The sequence below is a fragment of the Cervus elaphus genome, chromosome 18 (genome assembly GCF_910594005.1).
Source record: "Cervus elaphus chromosome 18, mCerEla1.1, whole genome shotgun sequence".
NCBI lineage: Eukaryota > Metazoa > Chordata > Mammalia > Artiodactyla > Cervidae > Cervus > Cervus elaphus.
The window spans coordinates 77,203,852-77,212,169 of record NC_057832.1 but is presented as its reverse complement, the minus strand read 5'-3'; the positions used below and the strand labels follow the sequence as shown (position 1 = coordinate 77,212,169).

Sequence of the window (8,318 nt, the reverse complement as noted above, 5' to 3'; positions counted from 1 at the left end):
AAACTAAGATCATGGCATCTGGTCCCATCACTTCATGGGAAATAGATGGGGAAACAGTGGAAACAGTGTCAGACTATTTTTTTGGGCTCCAAAATCACTGCAGATGGTGATTGCAACCATGAAATTAAAAAACGCTTACTCCTTGGAAGGAAAGTTATGACCAACCTAGATAGCACATTAAAAAGCAGAGACATTACTTTGCCAACAAAGGTCCGTCTGGTCAAGGCTATGGTTTTTCCAGTGGTCATGTATGGATGTGAGAGTTGGACTGTGAGGAAAGTTGAGCACCGAAAAATTGATGCTTTTGAACTATGGTGTTGGAGAAGACTCTTGAGAGTTCCTTTGACTGCAAGGAGACCCAACCAGTCCATCCTAAAGGAGATCAGTCCTGGGTGTTCATTGGAAGGACTGATGCTGAAGCTGAAACTCCAATACTTTGGCCACCTCATGCGAAGAGTTGAATCATTGGAAAAGTCTCTGATGCTGGGAGGGATTGGGGGCAGGAGGAGAAGGGGATGACAGAGGATGAGATGGCTGGATGGCATCACCGACTTGATGGGCATGAGTTTGAGCAAACTCTGGTAGTTTGTGATGGACAGGGAGGCCTGGCATCCTGGGATTCACGGGGTCGCAAAGAGCTGGACACGACTGAGTGACTGAACTGAACTGAACCGAACTGAGACTCCTATTACAAGAAAGAAAATAGGCCCAGAATGGAGTCACTTAATGTGAGCACTTACAGGGTATACTAAGTTGCTTCAGTCATGTCCGACTCTTTGCCACCCCATGGACTGTAGCCCACCAGGCTCCCCTGTCCATGGGATTCTCCAGGCAAGAATACTGGAGTGGGTTGCCATGCCCTCCTCCAGGGGACCTTTTCAACCCAGGGATCTGACCTGCTCTCTTATGTCTTCTGGATTGGCAGTTGGGTTCTTTACCATTATGGCCATCTGCTGAGACATCACAAAATGGGAACTTAGTATCAACCTGGTCAGCAGTGTGACTGTCTCCCTGATAGACGCCTATCTTCTCCTAGAGAAAAGTGATCTTGCCATGACCAATCCGATTTTTGCTAGGATGACTTCCTTGTCTCCCCACTTTATGTCTGTAAGAGCCTTTTATTTTGTACAACTCCTTAGCGCTTCTTCCTATCTACTAAATTGGATGCCGACTAATCATGAATCTTTGAATAAAACCAGTAAAATCTTTAACATTTACTCAATGGATTTTTTAAAACACTGCCTTTATTATTCTTTCATGTAGTCACCCATTAGCGGTTTAAGTGATTATTGCGGCTTTCCACGAGAACAAGTGGGTCAGATGCAACCCAAAATGTCACTTGGAAAACGGTTTACTGATTCAGCCACCTTGACAGACCTCATTTCTTTCCTCCCAGGATGTCTTGTGAAAAAATTCAAACATACAGAAAAGTTGAAAGAATTTTTCAGTAAACACCCATATGCCCACCACCTAGGTTCTACCATTGACATTGTACCATTATCAGTCCATCACTCTTCCCATTCAACCATCCTCTCCATAAGTAACTAAGGGGGCGGGGCGGGGTTTGCAAGCTCCTGGTAGCTTTCAAGTGGCGCCCCCCAGCGGCCGCACAGCTCTCCCCAGCCCGGGGGCAGAGGGCAGCTTGCAGGTCCGCGGCAGGGCGGGGCAGGCCCCCGCGGGGCCGTACCTGGGTTGGGCGGTGCGGTGGCCGCGAGAGCAGGCGTGGAGCGCGGGCGCGGGGCCGCTACGTGCACGGGGAGCGCGGGGCTGCGCTCGTGTGCGCTCCTAAGCGCTCGCCGCCGCCGCCGCCGCGCCTTTGAGTCAGCAAACTCCGCCACCCGCTGGCCCGCTGGCCCTGCTCTGCCCGGCTCTGCCTGGAGGTGCCGCCCGTAAGTGACAGGCGATCTGCCGGGAAGGCCTCCCCCGCGCCGCCGGGTGGGGACCGCAACCAGGGACGAGCCGGCCTCCCTTTCCTTTCCTTCGCGGAGGCTTGGGGCCCTTTCCTCTGCGCCCAGGTGCCTCTCCCTGCGGGCTGGGAAGATGCTTGGGTCTCCTGGGGCTGGAGCCGGGCGTTGCCTCCTTTCCTGCCGGGGAAGAGGAATCGGTCGGCTGGTTTGCCAGGGGAGGGCACGGATCGAATTGATCCGGCTAAAAAGACACCCTGGGGAGAAGATGGGGCAGAGGTGGAATCCTGGACGCCGGCGGAGGGGGGGCGGGGCGCGGGAAATGTGCTGAGACACCTTACACCAGGCCGGGTTGGGGTGGGTATTTTTAATTCACGAAAGGGTAGCTTTGAGTTTAGAAACTGGGAGGGGTAGGCAGGGGGTTTTCGTGGGATTGTGGGATTGAGGGAAAAGGCCCGAGTGAAAATCCACGTTTGACTGATTATTAGGTCTGGTGCCACAGGAAAGCAACAGCCTGTTTTTCAGTTCTGATGTATCATACTTCGGTAAGATGGTCCGCGGGGGATTGAGGGGAAGGGTCAGGGGGACGTAGAACCACAAGTCCTGCTTGCCAGTAAGGGCTTCTATTTCTGCAGGACACGTTTATGTATCAAAATAATGGATTTAGAAATTTAGATCAGGCAGGAGGCTTTCATGTGATCTCCTTCAAACCTCTCATTTTAAGGCTGGGAAACTAAGGCCCCAGGGAGCAGAGTCATCCAGCTAGTGAGAGCAGAAACAGGCCTAGATTGTGGTGGACTTCTGACTCCCTCCGTCCGCAGCCTTCTCCACACCTCTAGGGGCGTGGGAGTGGGGGTAGGCTGGGAATGCATAAAGTCCCTCTTCGCCCCTGGAAGTGGGCTGGGTGGAAGGGATGAATGCAGCCACGGCGGGGGGGTGGAGGGGTGGGGGGGTACTAGCTACTCCATCCGATGGACCAAGCTCCAAGGATGCAGTTGAATGAGATGCTTCTGCTGTTTCTACCATCCCTTCCAGTGATCAGTGATGCCTAGTCCTAAGCACCGCACCCCCCCTTTTTTTTAAAGGCATGGTAGATTTAAGATTGACTAATGGGACTGTTTTGAAAAAAAGACAAAAAATACAATACACCCAGAAGTAAATATATAGAAGATGTGAAGAAAGGTGATTAGCACTGACCTGTATTTCAGTGGACCACCCTGTTTCTCCCACTGGTCTATTTCATTCTCATTTCCGAGGTGACTATATCACTAGGGAGGAAACTGGTGTTGGAGGAGTGGGGTGTGACTCTCAGGTGACACCGCCCTTCACCAGGGGTCTCTTGACTGACAGTCTGCTTCTCCTCCTGCAACAGTGGGCTGTGGTGGGAACTTCCTCTTATTTTACTTAGGGGAAGGCCTCCTGGAGCTTGCTATTGAAAACAGAGGTAAACACCTTCATTCCTGCCTGCATAAAAGTTTGTTGTTAAAAAAAAAAAGTTTGTTGTTTAAAGACTAATGTTGTGTTCTACTGTGGCATTTCTATGTCATTTTGGAGCATTCTTAATAATACTTTTCTCAGCCTTAGGGTCTATACTTGCATTTTAGAGAACTCAGTTTGTTTGTTCAGCTATTATGGGAAATGGCTTCTTTTTCCTCTTTTGACGTGAGGGCTGTGGTTTAACAACCACTTGCGAGGGGTTTGAAATCTATGAGACCAGGGTCCAGCCTTTCCAGGCTTCCATTTCTAAGAGTAGCAAATGAGGGCTTTTGGCCAGTCATGACTGACCTCCCTGGAAAATAAATACCCTGCATTTTGGATAAAAGACTCTTATCACCAACAGTCTTCCCCCCCCCCCACCCCCCTCTTAAAATTAGTAGGTATGAATCAGCTTTTCTGTTCTCTAAGCCCTGTTCAAATTAAGGGGTTGTGTGTGATAGTGGTTACAACTTCTGGTTTCAGATTCGTTGGAGTTGAAATCTGGGGATAATCATTTACTAACTGAGGTACTGTCAGCAGTACGCTTAAATTTCTGATTTATCCTTTCTTCAGAACTAAAAAAAGCTACTGATAATCCTTACCTCCCAGAATTGTTCATAACAATAGCTGACATTTACTGAGCACTGATTATGTGCTAGGCATTGTGAAAATAGTTTTTAACATGGCAGGCTCATTTATAACAAACCTCTGAAGCAGATTTCTGTTTCCATCTGAGGGAAAATGAGTTATCAAGATCTCTATGGCTTCCCTAAACTCTTCAGCTCAAGATCTTAACCACCCAGCAAATGTGTCCCAGATTTCTATAATGTGGAATTGTTATTTAGGGCTTAGTGTCTGGCAGGCTTGATTTCAAGTACCATATGTATATTAACAGTCCTTGAGATATGTATTGTTTTTAGTGTGCCCTAGTTTTTCTTTTTTTTTTCTTCCCTTCTCTCCTTCTCAATAACAGAAGAAGAAACAGGCACAAAGCCTAAGTCAATTAATAAACGATGGAGCCGAGATTTGAACGAGGCAGCCTGGCTCTGGAATGGGTACTCTCAGCCAGCCCTGTGTGAATGTAGGTAAAGGGCTTAGCCAGACCTCAATCAAGGGCAGCCCTTAATTGACATTTTCATTTATTTTACCCTAAGAAACCACTTCCTCCTCTCAGTCTCTGAGGAGAAGAAGATGCTTTTAGTTCTGGAAATGATTCAACTTTGCTTAAGGTTTTCTGATTCTGCATACATTTCTGTTGTATTCTGTGTTATTTTTTAGAAGTTTGTGGTAGGTCTCAGTGATCTTGACCCTGGGAATACGAGATAGGCTTTAGGGAGTCTGTAAACTCCCTGAAATCATATGATTTCATACTCTTGTACAAGAGCATATTATTCTAGAGGTGAGAATCCACAGCTTACTTTAGATTCTCTTTTTTAAAAATACTTTTTCATTTATTTATACTCTTTTTGGCTGCATGGGATGTGGGATCCTAGTTTCCTGACCAGGGATCTGACCTGTGCCCCCTACAGTGAAAGTGCAGAGTCTTAACCACTGGGCCACCAGGGAGGTCCTTACTTTAGATTCTTAAAGGGTCATTCATGGTAGAAAGAAAATTTGGTAATGACTATTTTATAATGACAATGAAAATTGGTAATGACTGTTCTACTATTCTATTCCTATAATCTAATTTTACAAATAAGGGAATAGCTTAATCTGAGCTATGCAGCTACTTAAGAGTAGAAAGGGGACTATAAAACTCAGGTTTCCTAACTTCCAGTCTCATATTCTTTCCACCACACCCCAGTATTTCCCTTTGAAATGAGTGGTACCAGGTGAATGAATTACAAAAAGCCAAAAGACTCCCAGATTTCCCACCCTCTTCCCCAGTGTGGGAGAGGCCAATAAAGTTTCCTGGAAGCACTATTAAAATACATCATCTTTTGGCATGTCATCTTGTTAGCTGAACCACTCTGCAGTGATTTAAGATGGGAATCTACAACACTGTACGATAAGAGCCAGGAGGATAAAACTTGTTTTGAGAGAAAGCAAGGAAGGAGTCAGAACATGTATTGGTTAAGGCACAAGGATGCCGTTCAGGCCTCTTGATAGAATTGTAGTGTTGGACAGTTATTGCTGAGGGATTTGTAAATTCAAGTGAAATTCCACGAAGTCTGAGATTTCCATGTAGGGTGTGAATCACTGGGAAGTCAGGCCAAAGCTTGATGCTCCAGTGACTAAATAAGACTAATAGGTCATGGACCTGCTGTTAGTTTAGACCAGCACTTTAAAGTCACTTAATTTTTACAAATTGATGAAGTTTTCCTGGGAAAATATCAATACATTGTACTAATAGGCAATATGTTCTGAAATGTATTGTTCAACTGGACATCAAAATACGTTACTTCGGACCAGGGGTAGCAAGTCAGAACTAGTTCCCTTGTCAAGATAGGAATTCATCGTGTGATTAAATGTACTGTAGTAAAGTTTATTGGGACCGTTATCGGTCCAGTTAGGAAAAAATGAGATCCAAGCCTCACACCATTCAGAAAAGTAAATGCCACTTAGAGTAAAGATTGAATGTCAAAACCAAAATTATAGATATTAAAATATATATACACATACGTGAGATTTTTTAAAAAATATTTGTTTGCACTGGGTTTTCATTGCGGCACATTGGATCTTCTAATTGTGACACATGGGAATCATTAGTTGTTCACTGTGAACTCTTAGTTGTGGCATGTGGGCTCTCGTCCCCTGACCGGGGATCGAACCCGGGGCCCCTGCATTGGGAGCTCAGAGTCTTATCCACTGGACCACCAGAGAAGTCCAAGCCCATTTCTCCATATTGATGGGGAAATCTTTGACTGGTTGAGAAAGCTACCCCACCCCGTGCTCTGCTGGTTCAGAAGACCTTACTTGGTGAGTAGAGCCGTCACCTGTGGGCCCCCTGATCTTCCACCATCCCCTGGGTCCCTCTCTTGGTCTCTCAGCCCTGCCCCTCACCCTCCTCCCTGACCCATGAGCTGCACGGTCTTCTCTTTATCTTTATGACTATGAATGCTCTCCGGTTCCTCTCAGACTTACAAACCCTAAGAGTTCCAAGTGCAGAACAGAGCAAGGGGCAATGTATGTAGGGAACTGCTGCTCTTTAGAAATTATGAATACAGTACGCAGGAAGGAGGTTTCTATGACTGATCACTATCCTCCCCTACCTCACTGACACCACAGCCCTGTTTACTGTACACTGGCATTTGGGACCGCTGAGGAGGAGGCACGCGTTCCCACAGCCCTAGATTCTAGACTCTAGTGTCTCAAAGCGGGGAATGTGGAGCCTTTCTGTCAGCTCTCTGGGTGATCAGACCCTGAGAATTGGGACTGTGTCTGCCCAGGTGCACCTGAAAATTCCTGCGCCGGAAGATCAGCTTTACCTTTTATGGGGAAGTGCAGACCCAGTGCTGGCTTTTTGTAGCCAGCACTTTTCCCTGATGGTTGGGAAACCTTGAAAAAATGTGACCTCTGTTTGAGGTGAGACCTTTGCCAGACTGAATCTGTGGACAGATCTGAGTCAGATGCTTTGGATTGCAGTCAGTGCTTTGGGCATTTAGTTTAAGGAATATTATGTTTGGCATTTTACCCACTATTAATAGTTATTAACACATAATAACTTTATGTGTTATCTCATTCTTCTTGGGTCAAGGCCAGTGCCAGGAAACTGTGGGTAAGTTTGTGCCACAGGGAAGGGCCAAGGTGTGCACTTCATTGTGTGGGCTGTTTCAGAGCATATAGACTTCAAATGCTCTGCTTCTGTAAATATTCCTGTCCCATCTCACAAGCCAGATACTTGAAGGGGATATTTTAAAAAAGGCACAGCTGCTCTGTGATAATCAGGAAGATACCTCAGCATTTTCTCCCTCAGGGGTCTTAGAAAGTGATGATCACTCTAGAAAGTGATGATCAGTGACAGTAGCTGATGCAGTGGCTGAGCTCCGCATTTACTCCTGTGATCGTTACGGCTGATGCATGAAACAGGCCATTATCCCCATTTCACAGATGATAAAACTGAGGCACAGAGATGTGAAACAATCTCCCCAGGCAAGGGGCAGAAGAAGGTTGGGAGTCAGGCAGTTTGGCATTCACACTGTCCTTCCTCCTCTTGATAGGGGGTCATGCGTGCTAAGTTGCTTCAGTCATGTCTGATACCCTGTGTGATGATATGGACTGCAGCCCATCAGGCTCCTCTGTCCATGGGATTTCCCAGGCAAGAATACTGGATTGGGTTGCCATTTCCTTCTCCAGGGGATCTTCCCGACCCAGGGATCAAACCCAGGTCTCTTAGGTCTACCTGCATTGGCAGGTGGGTTCTTTACCACTGGTGCCACCTAGAAAACCTTGTTAGGGGGACACTGTTTGCTTAAAAGTGAAATCTCCCTCTTGCTGTCCCTCAGATGACTTCCCATCTGGACTGATGTCACTTTGGGCAGAGTTGAAAGTGACTAGTGTATCACAACCCCTGGTGCTGCTGTATTCCTTTGTAGATAAACTTGCCTCCTCAGCAAGAGTTCTTTGCGACAGAGTGGCAAGTGGGAAGACTATTTCCAGTGTGTTGCAATGATTTTCCTTTTTGAAAGACAATTTATCACTTTAAAAGAGGAACATGCTCCAACTAATAAAAATAAATGGGAAAAAAAATAAAAGAGGAACATGTAGTGCTTACTTTTGGTTCCAGTTTGCATGCTCTACCCTTTTCTTATCTGAGCCCCAAATCGTTCTTCAGGTGCATGAAGGCTGTTCTGTGTGGATGTCCACCATCATCCTGGCTTGTTCCCAGCTGAACTCATCTTTGTTCTCTCTCACCTCTAAAAACAGGCCTCCTTTCCAGCTTCCTCATTTTGCCTGTGACCCCAGTCTTCTTCCAGTCACCTGGCTGGTGAGTCACTC

General features: G+C 46.5%; 1 protein-coding gene across 2 annotated transcripts in view; it reads left to right on the top strand.

Annotated features, from left to right (window-relative positions):
* The first annotated feature begins 1,620 nt into the window (after positions 1-1,620).
* SNX10 (sorting nexin 10) overlaps positions 1,621-8,318 on the top strand; it is a 66,010-nt gene continuing 59,312 nt past the window's right edge. Inside the window, exon 1 of one of the 2 annotated variants that reach the window (XM_043872698.1) lies at positions 1,621-1,889. The gene's annotated coding sequence lies outside the window, so the exon portion shown is untranslated. Of the gene's footprint in view, positions 1,890-1,914; positions 2,016-8,318 lie in introns of those variants that run through there. The other variant, XM_043872699.1, reaches the window with a different exon arrangement.